This window comes from Mus musculus, chromosome X, assembly GCF_000001635.26.
Source record: "Mus musculus strain C57BL/6J chromosome X, GRCm38.p6 C57BL/6J".
NCBI lineage: Eukaryota > Metazoa > Chordata > Mammalia > Rodentia > Muridae > Mus > Mus musculus.
This window is the reverse complement of record NC_000086.7, coordinates 17,668,459-17,691,158: the sequence shown is the minus strand read 5'-3', so window position 1 is coordinate 17,691,158 and position 22,700 is coordinate 17,668,459. Positions and strand designations below refer to the sequence as shown.

The following is a 22,700-nucleotide window of genomic DNA, read 5'->3' as shown; positions in this document are numbered from 1 at the left end:
TAACAGTCTTAAGAGATGGAACCCAGGATCTGTGCATGCTAGACAATATCCCCCCCCCTTGTGTGTGTGTGTGTGTGTGTGTGTGTGTGTGTGTGTGTGTGTGTGTGTCTGTGTGTTTGAGTGCATGCATGCATGGAGGCTGCAAGACAAGCTCAAGTGCCACCTTCAGGTAGACCACCCACTTATGTTGGGACAGAGTCTCACGTTGGACAAAGCTCACTCATCAACCTAAGCTGTCTGGTCGGTGAGTTCCAGGGATTCCTTTGTCTCTGTCTCCCAGTGCTGGGATTATAGGTGCATGCCACAATTAAATTCAGATTTTTAATGTTGCTTCTGAGGCTTGAACTGAGCTCCATATATTTGAGAAACAAGCATTTTACCAACTGAGCCTCCTCCTAGCCCAAAGCAGTGGTTCTGATGCTTGACTTAATGAGTCTCACGTTGAAGCTGAGTTTTTGCCTTGATTTTTGTATTTTATCACAGAAATTGAAAAGTAACTAAGACAGGAGTTAATACCAGGAAGTGAACTGTTGCTGTGAACTCATTGTTGCTGTGACCTCATTGTGCTGGTTCTTGCGAAGGAATATAAAAGCAGTTGGGACTTTTGAACTCAAAAAGTGGCTAAATGCTGTGAGGCTTAATGGGCCATCATAGTAAGATCTCGGAAGACACGAATGCTGAGAACGGTGTAGGGTGTGGAAGTTCAACAAGAGATTTCAGAGGGCACAATAACAGCAACAGGGCTATAGATCATATTGATATTTTTCAGAATGAATGTGCTTACTTTCTGCCCTTGTCTTAAATAATCTGCTTGACACTAAATTGAAAAGTAATGAACTAAATTCTTTTGCTCAAGAGATTTCAAGACAGCATAGTACTGACCCTGTCTCATGGTTATTAGTCTACATTGAAAAAGACCAAGCAGTTTGAGGAGAAAAAGGGCACCAAGAACCATGTAATCTGCCTCGAGTCTCAGAATTGACTTTGAAAAAAAAACCAAAAAACTATGGGGCTCTACCCTCTTACACTCTTGCCTCTCTCTTGACCTTTGCTCCCCCTTCCCCCTCTCTTCACATGGTCATGGCCAGCCTCCACTTACCTACTCTTTCCTCTCTGCTTTACTCTGCCTCTACTACTCTCTTAACTCTCCTCCCCATGCCCTAAATAAACTCTATTCTACACTAAAAAAAAAAAAAAAAAGAAAAAAGAAAAAAAAAGAACAATGGGGACATTTGATGTTGAACCAAATACAATTGTCATGTCCTCTCTTTCTTTTTTCTGATCCCCCTAGGTACTAAATGCAAGCCAAGTGATTTCCATCTGTAACATATCTAAATGTTGCCTCAGTAAATTTACTGGTTGAGTAGCTAAGTATCAAGCATACCTGAGTTTTTGTTTGTTTGTTTATTTGTTTGTTTTTTGTTTTTTGAGACAGACTTTCTCTGTGTAGCCCTGGCTGACCAGGCTGGCCTTGAACTCAGAAATCCGCCTGCCTTTGCCTCCCAAGTGCTGGGATTAAAGGCATGTGCCATCACTGCCTGGCTGCATACCTGATTTCTAACCTCTGTTCTGGTAATGGATGTAAGGTTTGATGCCTCAACACCTATTTCTCTCTAGTAAAAAATTGAGGTTGACTTATAGTACAAATACTAAGCCCCTGAGCTATAAATGGTTTATTTGACTTGAACAGCCCACTTCAACTTTTCTTGGTGGTGTGACAGACTACCTGGCAAACGCAAAGAAAAAGAAAAGTTTATTTGAAGTCAGCATTTGAGTGTCATAGTGGAAAAGGCATAATTGCAGGAGCTTGAATCACTGGTCATGTTGCATCTACAGCCAGGAAGCAGAGTACAATGAATGCTTGGTCTCAGCCTGGGACCCAGCCCATGGTATGGTGGTGCTTACATTTAGAGTGGGTCTTCTCACTTCATTTAACCCTGGTCATTCTAGGACTTATCATCTCCCTGGTCATTCTAGGACTTATCAATTTGACAATCAATATTAACCATCACAGGTGTTATGAAGGATGAAAAGCAGGAAAAAAAGCAAATGTAAACTAAGACACCTTTCCAAGCTGTTATTATTATCAATCAGATGTCTTTGGAGTGGCTCCACATAAATACTTATTCAATATGCAAAATAGAAAGACTAGAAAACCAAACAGCCTTACACTTATCAACTAGTCTGAACAATTGTACATCTTTTTCCACATTTGCTTTGTCTCTATACTGTTCTCAAGGTCATGTATCATGGTACTTCTCGCCTATGAATAAAATATTGTAGGCAGAGTGACAGAATCCAAAAGAATCTATTTCTCTTAGTTCTATAGGCCAAGATCAACGTGACAGATTATTTGGTGAGGACCTGATCTTTGCCTCACAGAGGGCTCTCAGTCTGATGTGTCCTCACTGTGCCAAGGGTCCTCTTTTGTAGTTTCTTTATGGTATAGAGTCCTCCTGATCCAATAACCTTCGTAAATACCCTTTCTTCTTTATATATTATCTTGGGGTTTAGCAACTCAACACATGGATGTGGGGCAGACAAACACTCAAGGCAGAACAATCTTCAATTAAGTAATTTTCTCTGATGTATTTGTGATGATAGCATAACCCTAAGAAAACGAGCAACAATTCTTTACTATTATCTAATACCAATTTCCCTTAAAAACATCTTCAATTGCTTAAAATTGCCTTTTATAGCTCTTTTTAAAGTAAGAATACAAAGACTATTTTTATAATTATGTCTCTCCAATCTTTAGACTTATACATTCTTTTAACTTTGTTCTCAATATTGACTCTTAGACAAGGACGATTTAGTATTTTGCCAAATACTTTGCATTCTGCCTTTAGATGATTGTTTTCTTATTGAAGAATTTAAGTTGCATCCTTTGTCACTATTAATATGTAAAGGAAAGGTTAAATATAAAAGCTTCATTAAATTCAGAGTAAACATTCCTCAGAAATTCCATGTTAGTGTTTTTGTAGGCTTTCTATACCATGTCAGGATGCTCATTTATGAAATGTGTCTATGGTTACTGATGCTAAAACCCAAAGGAATCAAGAGAGATCATATACTTTTCCATCTAAGAGTAGAATATTTGGTCTACTTCAAAGTTTTTCGCAGACGCTCCCTACAATTGAGATGACTCTACAGAGCTAATTTTCGGTTAGTGAGTTCGTGGAGGAGTAGTTTCTTTTGTTGAGCATGAAAGGCAGTGGTAAGATTGAACCCAGGTCCTTTTTGTACCTTTGATAAGTGCTCTACCACTGAACTACACCCTGCAGGCATAATGCCATGGCAACATACAGCTTCCATGTTGTCATGGAGATGTGATGATATGGTGTAATGTTTTAAGCATGCAGTGATGATTTTTTGTCCCCCTGAATTGTTTATTTCACTCAGGGTAGCAAAATAAAGATTGTTCCAATTGTACATTTCTCCTTTATTTCTTTGAACAAGCATTATTCAGGAAAAGAGAGCTTGCCTTTACAGCTGAGAATATTTTATTACCCCTGAACTAGAGTTCCTAGTGAAAAGGAAAAAAGCTCCTTAAATCTTTAATAACTAATTTTCAATGTTAGTAGGGTGAATACAAATTGCCTCTAATGTTGAAAACTAAAGTGGTTTTTTTTTATTTGAGGCTTTGATTTATGTTGTTGTATTTATTTATTTATTGTTGAGACGAGTATCTCACTAGGTAGCCTTGTCTGGTCTCCAACTTGATATCCTCCTGCCTCAGCTTCCTAAGGGCTGAGATTACAACCACACACCACCATGCCCAGCTCTTTTTTCTTTTATGCTCCAGCTGTCATAACTGTAATCAGAAAGTGTTTTCCTATTCTGGCTTCCTTACCCTTTCAACATGCTTCTATTAATTTTTGAGTTTCTTCTGGCTATAAAACAAAAAGAAGTAGCAAACTGATCATTTTCAAAAGACAGAAGACATAAAATGCCAGAACTAAAGAGGCTTTGTCACTGTGGGTCTCACAGCCATTAAAAGGCTAGTAAAAGAGATACTATGAATAGCTTTATGCCAATATGCATGGTACCATGGGTAAAATGGAAAAAATCAATTTTATTGATCTCTTTAAAGAACTTGTTTTGGTTTTATTGATTTTCTTTTTTTTTCTTTTATTGATATTTCCAATTAAAATGTAAAAGTACTGGATTTTTCTTGTACGCATTTTCCTTTACCCTGAAAGTTTGGCTGTAATAATATTAACATGATCATTTGTTATTGAGGGTGTTATCTCAGAGTTAAATGTCTATCACCAAAAGAAACATGAAGACTTTTTAATTATTTATTTGTTCCATACATATAATTATTTTAAAACCATAATACAAATACCACTCATAACAAACTGCAGAATGAAAGTAAAATTTATTTTCAGGCCTTTTTTGGTAATGGTGGGGTGCTTGCATGTAATGATAAAGATATCTAGATTTCACATCAAGCAAGTCTTTTCTATATATAATAATATTGCCTGATACAGAGTTAGAATCCTGTGTTCAAACTGTTTTCAATTTTAAGGTTTTTAACAGATAGATTAATTTTGAACAGATGGAACAATTACATGTTTTAAATATCAAAGCTATGGAAAAATGTGTGCTTAGAAGTCTCAGGTCTAGGTTGAAGTTATATCTCAGAAACAGAGTGCTTGCCTATCAAGAACAAGGCCTTGGGTTTGAACCTTAGCACCAAAAGAAACAACAATTTCTTGCCAGTTTTTGTCTTTTCTCCTCCCTTGAGTTAGCAAGCAGTTAGTTTGCTTGGTTTCTTATATATGAATCAAATATAACTGATACACGCACACACACACACACACGTGTGTGTGTGTGTGTGTGTGTGTGTGTGTGTGTGTGTGTGTGCAAATATGTACATAGGCATATGTGGATTATTTATTATCCATAAAATATAGTATACTACACCCAAGCATGGTGGTACATGACTGTAAGCCTAGAATCCCAAAGGCTGAGACAGGAGGATTTTAAATGTGAGGTCAGCCTACTACACTGCATAACAAAACCCCGTCTTTTAAATACAAATATGGTGGGGCTAAGGATGTAAGTTTGTTGCAGTGTACTTGCCTGTACTTGCCTAGCATGTGCAAATCCCAGGACTCAATCCCCAGTACCATAAAACAAAATTTGTATGAAACAAATAAAATGGTTATACATATCAAACATATCATACTATGTATCATCTCGTGTATATAATTACATATCATATAAATCACACATCTTATAAATACTTTCTACATTTTGCCTTTTGAGTTTAATGTTTGTCTTAGTTAGTGTTCTATCGCTATGAAGAGACAATATGGCCAATGGCAATTCCTATAAATGATAGCACTTAATTGGGGTTAATTTACAGTTTTAGAGGTTTAGTCCATTTTTCATGACAGGGAGCATGGTGGTAGGCAAGTATGGTGCTGAGAAGCAGCTGAAAGCTATATCTTGACCCACAAGCAGAGTGAATTGGGCCTAGCATGAGCCTTTGAAATCTCAAAGCCCACTCCAGTAGCATACTTCTTCTAACAAGGCCATACTTCCTAATCCTTCCAATTTTGTCAATGAGTACCACTCCCTGATGGCTAAGAATTCAACAATATAAGCCTGTGGGGGCCATTTTTATTCAAACCACTATATGGCTTAGTGTGGAAATTTATTCAAATCAGTCTATGAAGACTGTAGTTAGCTAAATTCTTTCCTTCTAAAAGCTACTTCTGTCCAGAACCTCAGGATGTGATCTTATTTGAAAGAAAGGCCTTTGCAGATATAATTAAGGTATGGATTATGAGATGAGATCATTTTTGGTTAAGGCGAGCCTTTATAAGTATCTTTATAAATTTCTTTAAGAGAGAAGAGAGGGGTATTTGAGTCACAGACAGGAAGACTGTGTGAAGACTTAGGATGGCAGGGGTGCAGCTACACTGGATACCAAGGACTACAAGCAGGCATCTGAAGCAAAGAAGGAAGTATAGGATATTTGCTCCTTCAAGTCTCCAGAGGGAACTATCCCTTTTCATACCTTAGTTTTGGACTTCTGGCTTCTTAGATATGAAAGAATACATTTTTGTTGTTTTTAACCACTAAGTCTGAAGCAATTTATAAGGGCAGTCTCATTAAACTGATACAGAGATCTTATGTGGGCTTTATTTTTAAGATTTATTTTTATTTTTCAACAATTTATTTATTTACTTTACACCTTGATCATAGCAGCTTCCCCTCCCATCCTCCCAGGCCCTCCTTGTACCTTCCCCCCCTTTCTCTTCAGAGAAAGGGGGTGCTCCCATGCATATCAGCCCACCTTGGCATATCAAGTTACAGTAGGACTAGGTGCTTCTTCTTCTTCTACTGAGGCTAGACAAGGTAGCCCAGTTAGGGAAAGGGGATCCAAAGGTAGGCATCAGTCATAAACAGTCCCTGTTCCAGTTGTTAGAGGTCCCACATGAAGACCAAGCTGCACATCTGTTACATATGTATAGGGGAGCTAGGTCCATCCCATGCATACTTTCTGATTGGTGGGTCAGTCTCTGTGAATTCCTATGGGCCCAGGTTAATGATTCTGTAGGTTTTCTTGTGGTGTGTCCTTCGATCCTTCCTCTCCCTCTTCTACGGGATTCCCCAAGCTTTGCCTAATGTTTGGCTGTGGGTTTCTGCATCTGTTTCCATCAGCTGCTAGGTGAAGTCTCTCAGATGACAGGCTCCTGGCTGCAAATATAACAGAATATCATTAACAGTGTTGGAAGTGGGCTCTGTCTTGTGGTATGGGTCTCAAGTTGGGCCAAGCACTTATTGGCCAGTAACTCAATCTCTGGTCCATCTTTACCCTGTACATCTTGTAGGCAGGACAAATTTTGGGTCGAAGGTTTTGTGGCTGGGTTGGTGTCTCTATCCCTCCATTGGAAGTCGGCCTGGTTACAAGAGGTGAACATGTCAGTAGATTTCATTTTCTTACCTTTAAGTTATGTGTGTATGTATGTTTGTGTGGAAGTACGTGCTTGTGAGTATGTGCCTGTGGAGTTCAAAGGAGGGCATTGGATCTCTTGGTGGTGGAATGGTAGGCAGCTGTGATGAGCTGCCTGATGATGGTGTTAGAAAGTAAATTCAAGTCCTCTGCAAGAGGAGAATATGCTCTTAACTGCCGAGCCACCTCTCTAGCTTGTTTTTTCTAAAGCGACTGTATGGTAGTCCTCACATGGCTGCACACTAGTTTATTTAATCAGTTCCCTGTTGGTGAACATGCAGATGGCTCCAGAGCCTTTGTTTGTACAAATAGTTCTCAGTAAATAACCTTGTGTAGATTTTTTCAAATCTGCTCAGATGTAATTTACATTTCATTTCTAGAATGCAATTGCTAAGGAAAAACTGTAAATGCATTTTCTTTTCTGCTGGGTAGATATTGTAAAATCCCTCTATAACAGTTTGCACTTCCACCAGCAAGGAATGAGTATCTTTCACCCACAAGCTCACTACAGAGTACCTTTCCAAACCTGATTTTTTTTTGGGGGGGGGGAGCTGTTTAAAATAAATGATATTTCAGTATAGCAGTAATTTCCTTTTTCTTCAGAATGTGTGAAATTTAGCATTTTTCATATCTTACACGCGTTCATACGTTTCATATGCTTTCCTTTTCCTGTGAGCTCTGGGGTCATATCTTTTACTTATTTCCCCATTTGGTTTTTGTCTTCTCAATTGTTGAAAACTGTTGCATCTAAGTATAATTTTAGAGCCTCTTTGGCTTTCGTTTTGGACTCTGCCTGTAGGCTTTTTTTTTAATCAGCTGATTTTTCATCTAGCTTTTCAAATGCAAGGATTGTTGATATTTCTGAGCCCAAGGAGCCTTCCTGGCCACACTCCTGCTTATCGATGTCTGATTACTCTTTTTATATTAAGCTATATTATGATTTTTCTTGTTTCTGTGACAAACTACTGAACAGAAGCAACTTAATTGATAAGGGTTTATTCTGGCTCCCAACTTTTGATCATTTTCAGTCCATTCTGGCAGTCGGAGAATGAGACGGAATGAACGGCTTCTCTGACTGTTCTCATCAGGATGATGAACACAAGCCAGAACCAGTTGGTTAGAATACTAAAAAGCCTGGCCCAGAGTCTCACTTCCTACATCAAGGACTCATCTTCTAAAGGTTTCACTGGACCTCAAAGTAGTGCCACAAGCTGGGAAGTAACCATTTCAAACATAAGCCTATAAAGGCTATTTCCTATTCTAATCATGACAGAACCCTTCTCAGAATCTGAACTTAACTATATTGTAGGTCAACTCATCATGACTTTTTCTTTTAATGTCTTAGGTTGATTTCTTTGAAGAGCAGAGTCCAAGGCAGAGGGTGACTAAATTGTAGCTCCATTGAAAAGGTGCTCAGAGTCCTGAGGTGGAGAATGACAGGGAGCCAAAATAACTGTGTTACCAAGTTGGGCAGTTGTTAGTGTAGCTGGTAGTGCTGTCTGTGAGGGTGTGTCCTGGAAAAGCTCCATCTACCCAGTCCCAGGAATGCCTGGTTGGAAGAAGAAAAGTAGAAGTTGAAGAAGTGTGGGGGAAAAGGGGAGGAATTGATGTATCCATCAGCTTCTGCCTTTTCGGTGGAAGATTTGCTCTATCAGTATTTGCTGATTAACCAGTCATCAAATCCAAACTCTTCATATGGTTGGTTAACTCCTTGATAAGTCATTGTCCATGTGCACTACTAATTAACAATTTTTAAAAAAAATAATAAGTCTTGAAACAGGTGTAGAGTGGTTCAAGAACATCTAAGATAATCTTTTAAAACCCTTTTCTGCTTTTAATCCATTTTCACTCTTAAAATTTTTATTCAACCCAGGATAATTTTTATAGCAATCTATACTAGGTATACAATTCAAACATTAGGTGATAGAAAAATCAGAAAGAAACTCAATTTAAAACAATTCTTTGTGGTACAAAAAGCAAATTTGCATAATAATGACATGAATGTTCCTGTTTATTTTATATAAGCGATCTTGGCAGAATATTGATACTGCAGGATGTAGAGCATCTTTGATGTTTTTCAGAGGTCATCATTATTTTGATTTTATAATTGTCAGTGCTGAGAATGAGGACAACGCATCATGAAGTGGCAGAAGTATGATTATGACCACTTCAGAAAATGTTGGAAAATCTGTCCAGAGTCCAAGCTAAAAGTCCGTTAATGGTTCTTTATGAAACTCATGTTGGTAACTCAAACAGAAAAATTTAAAACCAAATGCTCTAAAATAATACAGCACAATGACAAGCTAATTTGTAAGACAGCATTACAAGTCTTTGTTTTCTATAATTAAACCATTATGTTTCCATAAGATTAGAAAGCTTTCTTTATACACACAGTAAAAATTACCAGGACTCATAACAATCTTGAATCTGAGCCAAGGTGTTTCAGGCAAAATTCTTTGATGTTGGTTGGCATGACAGCATGCACAGTACAAAGTGTGTTTGTTGCATATTCAGAACCAAGGCTTCAGTGAACCTGTGTAATACACCATACGTGAGAGCTTCCAAAAACATTTTAGACTCATTATATGTCTAATTATGCATTAATTATTGAGGCCACTACATTCATTTATACAACACCATAAGAAGATAAGAAAAAGAAGTCCTGAAGAAGAGTAGCTAAGGAGACAGTAAGTGTACCATGAACACAAGGATAGAAGGAAGACATGTTATGAGTCCACCAAAAAAAAAAAGTGATAAATCAGAAGATTCTAGGCTAATGATTAGAGTCTTAGCTAAGGTTTTATTGCTGTGATGAGATATCATGGCAATTGCAATTCTTATGAAAGAAAACATTTAACTGGGGCTGGCTTATAGTTCAGAGGTTCAATCCATTATCATCATGGAAGGAAGCATGGCAGCATGAAAGCAGCAGACATGGTGCTGAAAAAGGAGCTGAGAGTTGTCGTGATTGAGAGGCAGCAAGAAGACACTGTGACACACTGGCAGGTTTGAGCTTCTTCTGAGACCTCAAAACCTATCCCCTAGTGACACACTTCCTCCAAATCTACTCTAACAAGACCATGCCTCCAAATAGTACCACTGCCTATGAGCCTATGGGGCCATTTTTATTCTAACTACCATAGTGAGGTATTTTTTTTTATAACAGCAAAGAGATACTCTTTCATCAGATACTAAGCCATGTATCTATTACTATACTTGAAAATGCAGGAATTTTCTTAATATGAGCAGAAACTGAAGACCCATGTGATGTCTCCCTGTGGTTAGAGAATACTGGTAGGAAATGGTCCAACACTTCCCCTTTCATAGAACAAGAACAAATGTTTCCTACAGATTTACCTCAGTATGGAAATGTCCACTTTTGGACTTGGCCCTTTGGATAATACAGTGTTAAACTAAATTCCCTTTCCATAATACATGGTATTATTAAAACTTTATAATTGATTATGTGAAAGTTATCCAAGCAACCTTAAGGATTGTACTAGAGGTGCTTTTTGATGAAGAGAAGACCTTTCTGAAACACAAGAAGGCACCAATGGAGAGCACATTGCCAGAGTTCCTCAAGGAACAAGATCTGTGGCCTTACAAAGGCCCTAAAGAAAAAGAGTAATGTTGGGGTTGTGGGTGATAAAATATTTAATTAACGTGAGTGAGGCCCTGGATTTAATTCTCTCAGCTCGCCACAAAAGGAAAGGAAAACACAAAGAGAATGATATTGACAGTGGAAGAGGGGAATAGAAAATGAAGGAAGAAAGACAAGTGTCCCTCATTTCCTTTTCCTTTCCCCAGATCATTTCAACATCATCTTCCTTGGGCGCCAGGTGGCCCGGTAGCACTGTGGGAGGAGTAGGAGAACAAGCAACACAGAAATAATGGCTAGAAATTTCACTGAGGCTAAAGGCATTAAAAATGTAGGGCAGGGAGCAAGCCATATCTAACAAAGATGCAGATGCATTTGCTACTTGCTCCAGAAAGCCCATTTTTGAAAGTCAAATGAGAACTACATCTGAACAGATTTGATGTAACACATGTACAGGGTGTTGATTGAGCATTACCTGTACAAAGAAGTTTGGGAGCAATCCATATGTTAATATGTAATTAATTGAATAACTATTGCACAGCCATACAGGGGATATCAATTAGCAGCACCTTTCTCAATGACGCAGTTTTGCATATTCTGGAACAAAACCCAGTTTGTATCTAATTTCTGTAAGTGAGATCAGTAAGCAGGCATCACACTTGAAGCTTTAGGAGTTTTGATATTTTAAAACATGGGTGATTAGGAACAAAAGGGAGAGTCCTTGTTCCAACTTCTGCCTCAACCCAGAGGCCTGAGCTTTCAAACGAACCCAGAAGAATCCTAGTCTTAGACTGTTGAAGGCTTAAAACATGAAGTTGATATGGAAGGTGTTTCTGAGCAGTGATTAACAACACAATATAATATATTCAGGAAAGACAGTCAGGAGTTAGAATATAATACTCAGAAACTCATGACTATAAAACATGAAACATGTCAAAACTGAGGAAATAAAAAGTTCTGCCTTCTTTAGAATTTAGGTAATTTCAGTAAATATTACAGAACTGCAGCTACTTCAAGATTTGAGAATATAATATGTATATTTCCAAGAAGACCTTGAAATGTTTGCTAAACAGTAAATGCACATATTCTTTTGAAACAGTAAAGAATAAATGTTTGGAAAGGAGTGCTACAAGAAGAATTAGAGGAACTGGGTTTTTAGGAAAAAGAAAAAAAGAAAACTCCTCAAACGAATGAGCCTCCATGTACTCAAAAGTAAGTTCTTGTGCATTGTAACCAGCTCAAGGGGAGATGCCAAGGCCTGACACTATTACTGAGGCTATGGAGTGCTCACAAAAAGGGACCTAGCATGACAGCATTCCGGAAGACCAAACAATCAGCTTAAAGAGTCAGATGCAGATATTTGCACTCAACCAATTGACAGAAGCAGCTGACCCCTGTTGTTGAATTAAGGAAGGATGAAAGAAGCTGAGGAGAAGGAAGGACGATCCTGTAGGAGGACCAGCAGTCTCAATTAATTGGGACCCCTGAGATCTCTCAAAGACTGGACCACCAAACAGGCAGCATACACCAGCTGATATGAGGCCCCCAACACACATACAGTAGAGGACTTCTGGGTCTGTGTTGATGATGCACCTAACTGTCAAGAGACTGGAGGCCCCAAGGAGTTTACAGGTCAGATGTGGTGGGGATGAGGATATTCACGTGGAGACAGGGACATGGGGAGGAGGTATGGGATGTGGAACACACAGAGGGTGGACAGGAGTGGAGGAGGGAATAAAATATGGAGTGTAAAAAATTAATTAATAATTAGTTAATTTAAAAAAGAAAAATACTACTTAGGTTTTTTTTATATTTACTTTGGGGAAATTATAGACTTATAAAATTTGTAAGTAGTTTCAGAGATAAAATCAGCAAATAAATTGAAGCACAGTAAACATTCTCATTGTTAGGACTTAATTATTATTTTTTCACTACATGGAAAGAAAATGGATTTTTGGGGGGACCTGATTGTCTTCATATTGATTATAATTTGATTGGGCACACAGAGTTGCTGTTATGCTCAGAATGGAAGTGCAGTTTTTTCTCTCATATATCAGAATTATACAATGTGTGATATATATTAAAGTGCATTTATGCTTTGCTTTTAGACATTAAACTTGATGTCACAATTAAAAAGAATAAAGTAAGCAGATATTTGACCTACCTATCGTTTTGCTTTCATTTGGTACTTGGATATGAAATTACAGCGGCTTGAGAGGAACCTGATTTTAAACCCTTAAAGGAATAAAAACACTGCTACATATGGCTGCGCTAACACATGGCCCTAATTATATTACAAACAAGGCACCTATTCATCTCAACAAATGAATTAATTTGGAATGCTCATTAATGTGGAATGTTGCTGTGTAGGTCCAAACACAAAATCAAGATTTATATACACTCAGCTGACTAGGTACCCAGAAATCATTGATGCAGAAATGAAAAAAAAAAAATCAAACGTAATTTGACAATGATAGAACTTTGGGATGATAATCAGATAGTACTTTTTTAATTAAAGGAGAATGAACATAAACACAATTAGTTTGGCCATTCAAACACAGTTTTCTGTCAAAAGGCCTCTGCTTTTTTTTTTTTTTTTTTAAGAATTGCTATGTACAGATACCATGACCAAGGCAACTCTAATAAGGACATTTCATTGGGGCTTGCTTACAGGTTCAAAGGTGCAGTCCATTATCATTAAGGTGGAAGCATGGTAGTTTCCAATCAGGTATGGTGCAGGAGGAGCTGAGAGTTCTACATCTTCATTCAAAGGAAGCCAGGAACAAACTGGCTTCAGGCAGATAGGAGGAGGGTCTCAAAGCCCACTCCCACAGTGATGACACACTTCCTCCAACACGACCATACCTACTCCAACAAGGTCATACCTTTTAATAGTGCCACTCCCTGGGCCAAGCATATTCAAACCAGCACATTCCACTCCCTGGCCCCCATAGACTTGTTCAAACACATGAGTCTATGGGGCCACACCTAAACATAACTTAATGCAAAATATATTTAATCCAACTTAAAAGTCCCATACTCTGTATAACAGTTGCAACAATGTTAAAAGTCCAAAGTTCAATGTCTCTTCTGAGATCCATCCAATCACTTAATTGTAGTTTCCAAAGCAAGACAGGAAACAAGATGAGCAAACTCCAAACTCGGCATCTCCCCGTCTAATGTCAAAGCAATCTTCAGATCTCCAACCCCTTTTTCACCTTTGTTGATTGCAAAAAACTTTTTCCTCCTAAGCTTGTTCCACTCCCTGTTAGCAGCTTTCCTCAACAGGTATCCCATAGCTCTGGCATCTTTAACATCCTGCGGTCTCCAAGTCTACTGCAACTTCACAGCTTCTTGTTCCAATGTTTGGGACCCACACGTGACCTTCTGACCTCTTCCAAAGGGCTGACATCACTTCTCCAGCTCTGCCTTCCGTAGCACTCTAGGTTCTGGTTGACTCTACTCTACTGCTGCTGTTCTTGATGGTCATTCCATAGTACTGGCATCTACTGGGATCTTCTGCTGCAACTAGGCCTTACCAATAGCCTCTCATGGTGCCAAGCCTCTACTCCTTTGCATGACCCTTTCAGTCCTGGGTCATCAACTATTACTGTGGCTGCACCTTCACCAATAGCCTTCCATGGCCTCTCACAGTGCCAAGCATCAGCAGCTCTTCTTGACCCCTTTACGTCTTCAAATCCAGTGACACCTGGGTAACTCTTACACATAACCAAGTACAACTGCACCACAAGGTACAACCTTGGCTATCTCTGGAACAGTTTCTTAATGCTCTCAGAAAACACTCCCCAGATTTCACCTCAGTGATGTTGGCCTCTTCTTAATCACTACTAATTTCTTAGCTCAAGTTAACCAGCATCAATTGTCCCAGTAATAAATTCTACTCTTGAATCTAAAGCCATGTGGCCAAAGCTACTGAGTTCTGCTGCTTGCTGGGGCTAGAACATGGCTCCCTTGTTCTATTACATTATCTCTAGCTTTCTGTTTTCCAACTCCTTCACTGCATAAGCTTGGCTGTCCTGGAATTTGCTCTGTAGATTGACCTTGAACTCAGAGATCTAGATGCCTCTGTCTCCTGAACACTAGGATTAAAGACATATACCACCATGCCTGGACTTAAGCTTTTCTTCCCCTAGAATTTGCTGTGTCTCAGGATGGTCTTGAACTCAGAGATATGCTTGCCTTTGTCTCCTGAGATTAAAGGTATGTACCACCACTCATTGAATGAAGAGGCAGCTCTTAGGCATTTTTGTGGTCTCATGGTCAGTGCAAATGGGCCTAAACAACCATGTCTAAGGGACCTGCAGTTGGCATTGATCTTGGTACCACCTACTTCTGTGTGGGTAACTTCTAGCATGAAAAGGTGGAAATAATTGCCAATGACCAGGGTAACTGTACCACACCGAACTATGTTGCTTTCACTAACACACAGCAATTATTTGGGGATGCAGCCAAGAATCAGGTTGCAATGAACCTGACCAACACAGGTTTTGATGCCAAATGTCTGATTGGATGTAGGTTTGATAATGCTGTTGTTCAGTCTGATATGAAGCACTGGCCTTTCATGGTGGTGAATGATGCTGGCAGGCCTAAGGTCCAAGTTGAATACAAAGGGGAGACAAAAAGTTTCTACTCAGAGGAAGTGTCCTCAATGGTTCTGACACAGATAAAGGAAATTGGAGAAGCTTATCTTGGAAAAACTGTTACCAATGCTGTGGTCACAGTGCCAGCTTATTTCAATGATTCTCAGGGTCAGGCAACAAAGATGCTGGAACTATTGCTGACCTAAATGTATTTTGAATTATCAATGAACCAACTGCTGCTGCTATTGCTTATGGCTTAAATAAGAAGGTTGGAGCTAAAAGGAATATGCTGATTTTTTTACTTGGGAGGAGGCACTTTTGATGTGTCAATCCTCAGTTTTGAGGATGGAATTTTTGAAGTCAAATCAACAGCTGGAGAAACCCACTTGGGTGCAGAAGAATTTGACAACTGAATGGTCAACCATTTCATTGCTGAGTTTAAGTGAAAGCACGAGAAGGACATCAGCGAGAACAAGTTTCTCCACACTGCCTGTAAGCAGGCCAGTATTGAGATTGATTCTATGAGGGAATTGACTTCTATACCTCCATTATCCAGACTCACTTTGAGGAATTGAATGTTGACCTGTTCCGTCACACAGGATCCTCTAGAGAAGTTCCTTTGAAATGCCAAACTAGACAAATCACAGATCCATGATATTGTCTTGGTGGGCAATTCTACCAGAATCCCCAAGATCCAGAAACTTCTGCAAGGCTTCTTCAATGGAAAAGAACTGAATCCTAATGAAGCTGTTGCCTATGGTGCATCTGTCCAGGCAGCCATTCTATCTGGAGACAAGTCTAAGAATGTTCAAGATTTGCTGCTCTTGGATGTCACTCCTCTTTCCCTTGGTATTGAAACTGCTGGTGGAGTCATGATTGTCCTGATCAGGTGCAATACCACTATGCCACCAAGCAGACACAGGCTTTCACCACCTACTCTGACAACCAGCCAGGTATATGAAGGTGAAAGGGCCATGACCAAGGACAATGACCTTCTTGGAAAGTTTAAGCTCACAGGCATACCTCCAGCAATCCTTGGGGTTCCACAAATTGAGGTTACTTTTGACATGGATGCCAATGGCATCCTCAATGTTTCTGCTGTAGATAAGAGCATGGGAAAGGAGAACAAGATAACAATCAGTAATGACAAGGGTTGATTGAGTAAGGAGGATACTGAGTCTTCTAAGAAGGTAAGAAGTACAAAGCTGAGGATGAGAAGCAGACAGATAAGTTCTCCTCCAAGAATTCACTGGAGTTTTATGCCTTCAACTTGAAAGAAACTCTGGATGATGAGAAACCTCAAGGCAAGATCAATGATGAGGACAAACAGAAGATTCTTGACAAATGCAATGAAATCATCAACTGGCTGGATAAGAACCAGACTGCAGAGAAGGAAGAATTTGAGCATCAGCAGAAAGAACTGGAGAAAGTCTTCAATCCTAACATTACTAAGCTATACCAGAGTGCTGGTGGCATGCCTAAAGGAATGCCTGGTGGCCTCCCTGGTAGAGCTTCCCTATCCAGTGGTGCTTCTTCAGGCCCCACCATTGGAGAGGTAGATTAAGTCAGTCCAAGAAGAGGGTGTAGCATTGTTCCACAGGGGCCCAAAACAAGTAACATGGAATGAAAAAAAAAACTATTTACACTGTCAACAGGACAAAATGGCAACCAACAGATCCTTACCAATCCTACATCTGATAGAGGGCTATTATACAATATATACAAAGAACTCAAGAAGTTAGGCTCCACAGAACTAAATAACTCTACCAAAAAATGGAGAACAGCTCTTGATCTCTTGCCTTCCTGCTCTTGGTCTGTTCTCTTATCCATTTCCCTCTCTCCCCATTCCTCTCCCCCTTCCCTCTCCACATTCTCATGGCTGGCCTCTAATTCTCTTCCCTTCTCTTCTCTTCTCTTCCCTTCCCTTCCCTCTCCCTCTCCCTCTCCCTCTCCCTCTCCCTCTCCCTCTCCCTCTCCCTCTCCCTCTCCCTCTCCCTCTCCCTCTCCCTCTCCCTCTCCTCTCTCCTCTTCTCTCTCTCTCTCTCTCTCTCTCTCTCTCTCTCTCTCTCTCTCTCTCCCTTTATCTGTCTCTATTCCCCTCTGAACTCTCTTCTCCATGCCCTAAATAAACTCTATTCTATATTAAAATAAATAAATAAATAAATACATAAATAAATAAATAAAGGACAGAGCATAACAGAGAATTCTCAACTGAGGAAACTTGAAAGGCAGAGAAGCACCTAGAAAGATATTCAGCTTCCTTAGTCATCAGGGAAATGCAAATCAAAATGACCCTGAGATTGTACCTCACACCAGTCAGAATAGCTAAGATCAGAAACTCAGGTGATAGCAGATGCTGGTGAGGATGTGGAGAAAGAGGAACATTCCTCCATTGCTGGTGGGATTGCAAGCTGGTACAACCACTCTGGAAATCAGTCTGGTGGTTCTTCAGAAAATTGGACATAGTATTACCTGAGGACCCAGCTATACCACTCCTAGGCATATACCCAGAACATGTTCCAACTGGTAATAAGGACACATGCTCCACTATGCTTATAGAAGCCATATTTATAATAGCCAACAACCCAGATGTCCCTCAACAGAGGAATGGATACAGAAAATGTGGTACATTTAACAATGGAATACTACTCAGCTATTAAAATCAATGACATCATGAAATTCACAGACAAATGGAAGGATCTAGAAAATATCATCATGAGTGAAGAAACTCAGTCATAAAAGAACACATATGGAATGTACTCACTGATAAGTGGATATTAAGCAAAGAGCATGGAATACCCATGGTACAAATCACGGACCACATGAAGCTTAAGAGGAAGAAAGACCAAAGTGTGGATGCTTCAGTCCTATAATAGAAGGGGGAACAATATAATCAAGGGATGTAGAGGGTGGGAGGGACTGGGGAGGAAGAGAAGAGGGGGAAGGGAAAAAGAGGGGCAGAATCAGGTATGGGAGGAAATGGAGGAGATGGAGGAGATATACTGAGGGTCAGGAAATTAAACAGATGTGTCTAGCAACGGGGAATGGGGAACTTGGGATAGCAGCCAGGAAGTCCCAGATGCTAGGAAAGCAAGAGCCTCCATGATCCCATGGGGATGACAGTAGCTGAAATTTACCACAAAGTGGAGGGAGAATATGTGGAGACCATATTCGGAGGTTAGGCATGCCCCCTACCCTCAGTTGAGAGATGGGGCCACCCACCCATCTCTAAAATTTTATCCCAGAATTGCTTCTGTCTAAAGGAAATACAGGGACAAAGAGTGGAGCAAAGACTGAAGGAAAGGCCATCCAGAGACTGCCCCACCTGGGGATCCAGTCCACATGCAGATACCAAACCCAGACACTATTTCGGATGCCACAGAAGTGATTGCTGACAGGAAACTGATCCAGCTGTCTCCTGAGAGGCTCTTCTAGAACCTGACCAATACAGGTGAGGAGTCTCTCAACCAACCATCCGACTGAACACAAGGACCCCAATGGAGGAGTTAGGGGAAGGACTGAAGAAGCTGAAGGGGCCTTATTGGGCATCAGTGGGAGGCCCTTGGTCCTGTGAAGGTGTGGTGCCCCAGCGTAGAGGAATGTTGGGGTGGTAAGGTAGGAATGGGTAGTGGGTAGGGGGAGCACCCTCATAGAAGCACGGTAAGGGGGAATGGGATAGGGGGTTTGCAGAGGAGAAACTGGGGAAGCAGATAACATTTGAAATATAAACAAATAAAATATCCAATTAAAAAATAAATACAAAGTAAAGAAAAAAGGAAAGGCAAATAAAGAGATAAGTATACACCTTGATTATAGTTCCTTCCAAATTAAAAGTCCAAGTGAAAACAATAATCAAGTAGTAATAATGCCTAATGTGATATAACTGTTTCCTTTTCAAAGACAAACACCTAAATAATAACCTTAGCTGGGTGGAAACTTGCAACAAAGTCACCACTCCTTTAATCTGTTTATCTGCTCAAACACAGGATTCAGCTCCATTTTACTTCCTGGTGGCCCTTTATTACTTGTATTTCTTTCTTTTTAAGGTTACTATGCATGAGCAGAATGTGCTTCATGAGACAAAACAGGAAAACAAAGTCTCTGTTGGGCTTTCTGAGACTTCCTTTATCAATGCAATTAATATAAATCTATTTATCTTAACCTCGGATAAATTCTTCAGACAATGGCAAAAAACAGCCACGTTCTTCACCAAAATATCACACACACACACACACACACACACACACACACACACACACACACACGCGCGCGCGCGACTCTCAGCCACATATTAAAATTCTCCTCTGAAACCTGTAGAGCCAGACTTCCACATTTTAAGTCACCCTCAGCAACAAGCCTCTCATATTCCTACTAGGATAACCCATTAAACCCCACTTAAAGCATTCCACAGCTTTCTAAATACAAAGTCCCAAAATCCACATTCTTCTGAACAAAAGTAAAGTCAGACATATCACATTAATACTCTAGTCCCTGATACCAAATTCTGTCTTAGGGTTTTACTGCTGGGAACAGACACCAGGACTAAGGCAACTCTTTTTTTTTTTTAATTAGGTATTTTCTTCATTTACATTTCAAGTCACCAATACCCCACACACACTGCCCTACCCACCCACTCCCACTTTTTGGCCCTGGCATTCCCCTGTACTGAGGCATATAAAGTTTGCAAGACCAAGGGGCATCTCTTCCCAATGATGGCTGACTAGGCCATCTTCTGATACATATGCAGCTAGAGACACAAGCTCGGGGGGTACTGGTTAGTCCATATTGTTGTTCCACCTATAGAGTTGCAGATCACTTTAGCTCCTTGGGTACTTTCTCTAGCTCCTCCATTGGGGGCCCTGTGATCCATCCAATAGCTGACTGTCAGCATCCACTTCTGTGTTTGCTAGGCCCCGGCATAGTCTCACAAGAGACACCTATATCAGGGTCCTTTCAGCAAAATCTTGCTAGTATATGCAATGGTGTCAGCATTTGGAGGCTGATTATGGGATGGATCCCCGGATATGGCAGTCTTTAGGTGGTCCATCCTTTTGTCTCAGCTCCAAACTTTGTCTCTGTAACTCCTTCTATGGGTGTTTTGTTCCCAATTCTAAGAAGGAGCAAAGTATCCACACTTTGGTCTTCGATATTCTTGAGTTTCATGTGTTTCACAAATTGTATCTTATATCTTGGGCATTCTAAGTATCTGGGCTAATATCCACTTATCAGTGAGTACATATCATGGAAGTTCTTTTGTGATTGGGTTACCTCACTCAGGATGATGCCCTGCAGGTCCATCCATTGGCCTAGGAATTTCATAAATTTATTCTTTTTAATAGCTGAGAAAGAAGTACTCCATTGTGTAAATGTACCACATTTTCTATATTCATTCCTCTGCTGAGGGGCATCTGGGTTCTTTCCAGCTTCTGGCTATTATAAATAAAGCTGCTATGAACATAGTGGAGCATGTGTCCTTCTTACCGGTTGGAACATCTGGATATATGCCCAGGAAAGGTATTGCGGGATCCTCCAGTAGTACTATGTCCAATTTTCTGAGGAACCACCAGACTGATTTCCAGAGTGGTTGTACAAGCTTGTAATCCCACCAACAATGGAGGAGTGTTCCTCTTTCTCCACATCCTGGCCAGCATCTGCTGTCACCTGAATTTTTGATCTTAGCCATTCTGACTGGTGTGAGGTGGAATCTCAGGGTTGTTTTGATTTGCATTTCCCTGATGATTAAGGATGCTGGACATTTCTTTAGGTGCTTCTCAGCCATTTGGTATTCCTCAGGTGAGAATTCTTTGTTTAGCTCTGAGCCCCATTTTTAATGGGGTTATTTGATTTTCTGGATTCCACCTTCTTGAGTTCTTTATATATATTGGATATTAGTCCCCTATCTGATTTAGGATAGGTAAATATCCTTTCCCAATCTGTTGGTGGCCTTTTTGTCTTATTGACAGTGCCTTTTGCCTTACAGAAGCTTTGCAATTTTATGAGGTCCCATTTGTCGATTCTCAATCTTACAGCACAAGCCATTGCTGTTTTATTCAGGAATTTTTCCCCTGTGCCCATGTCTTTGATGCTTTTCCCCCACTTTCTCCTCTATAAGTTTCACTGTCTCTGGTTTTATGTGGAGTTCTTTGATTCACGTAGATTTGACCTTAGTACGAGGAGATAGAAATGGATCAATTCGCATTCTTCTACATGATAACAACCAGTTGTGCCAGCACCATTTGTTGTAAATGCTGTCTTTTTCCACTGGATGGTTTTAGCTCCCTTGTCAAAATCAAGTGACCATAGGTGTGTGGGTTCATTTCTGGGTCTTCAATTCTATTCCATTGGTCTACTTGTCTGTCACTATACCAGTACCATGCAGTTTTTATCACAATTGCTCTGTAGTACTGCTTTAGGTCAGGCATGGTGATTCCACCAGAGGTTCTTTTATCCTTAAGAAGAGTTTTCCTATCCTAGGTTTTTTGTTATTCCAGATGAATTTGCAGATTGCCCTTTTAATTCGTTGAAGAATTGAGTTGGAATTTTGATGGGGATTGCATTGAATCTGTAGATTGCTTTTGGCAAGATAGCCATTTTTACTATATTGATCCTGCCAATCCATGAGCATGGGAGATCTTTCCATCTTCTGAGATCTTCTTTAATTTCTTTCTCCAGAGACTTGAAGTTCTTATCATACAGATCTTTCACTTCCTTAGTTAGAGTCACGCCAAGGTATTTTATATTATTTGTGACTATTGTGAAGGGTGTTGTTTCCCTAATTTCTTTCTCAGCCTGTTTATCCTATGTGTAGAGAAAGGCCATTGAGTTGTTTGAGTTAATTTTATATCCAGCTACTTCACTGAAGCTGTTTTTCAAGTTTAGGAGTTCTCTGGTGGAATTTTTAGGGTCACTTATATATACTATCATATCATCTACAAAAAGCGATATTTTGACTTCTTCCTTTCTGATTTGTATCCCCTTGATCTCCTTTTGTTGTCTAATTGCTCTGGCTAGGACTTCAAGTACAATGTTGAATAGGTAGGGCGAGAGTGGACAGCCTTGTCTAGTCCCTGATTTTAGTGGGAATGCTTCCAGCTTCTCACCATTTACTTTGATGTTGGCTACTAGTTTGCTGTAGATTGCTTTTATCATGCTTAGGAATGGGCCTTGAATTCCTGACCTTTCCAAGACTTTTATCATGAATGGGTGTTGGATTTTGCCAAATGCTTTCTCTGCATCTAACGAGATGATCATGTGGTTTTGTATTTGAGTTTGTTTATATAGTGGATTACATTGATGGAATTCCCTATATTAAACCATCCCTGCATCCCTGGAATGAAACCTACTTGGTCAGGATGGATGATTGTTTTGATGTGTTCTTGGATTGGGTTAGCAAGAATTTTATTGAGTATTTTTGCATCGATATTCATAAGGGAAATTGGTGTGAAGATCTTTATCTTTGTTGGGTCCTTCTGTGGTTTAGGTATCAGAGTAATTGTGGCTTCATAGAATGAGTTGAGTAGAGTTCCTTCTG

General features: G+C 39.8%; 1 pseudogene; it reads left to right on the top strand.

The window, feature by feature from the left end:
• Window positions 14,803-16,823, top strand: Gm9436 (predicted gene 9436; annotated as a pseudogene).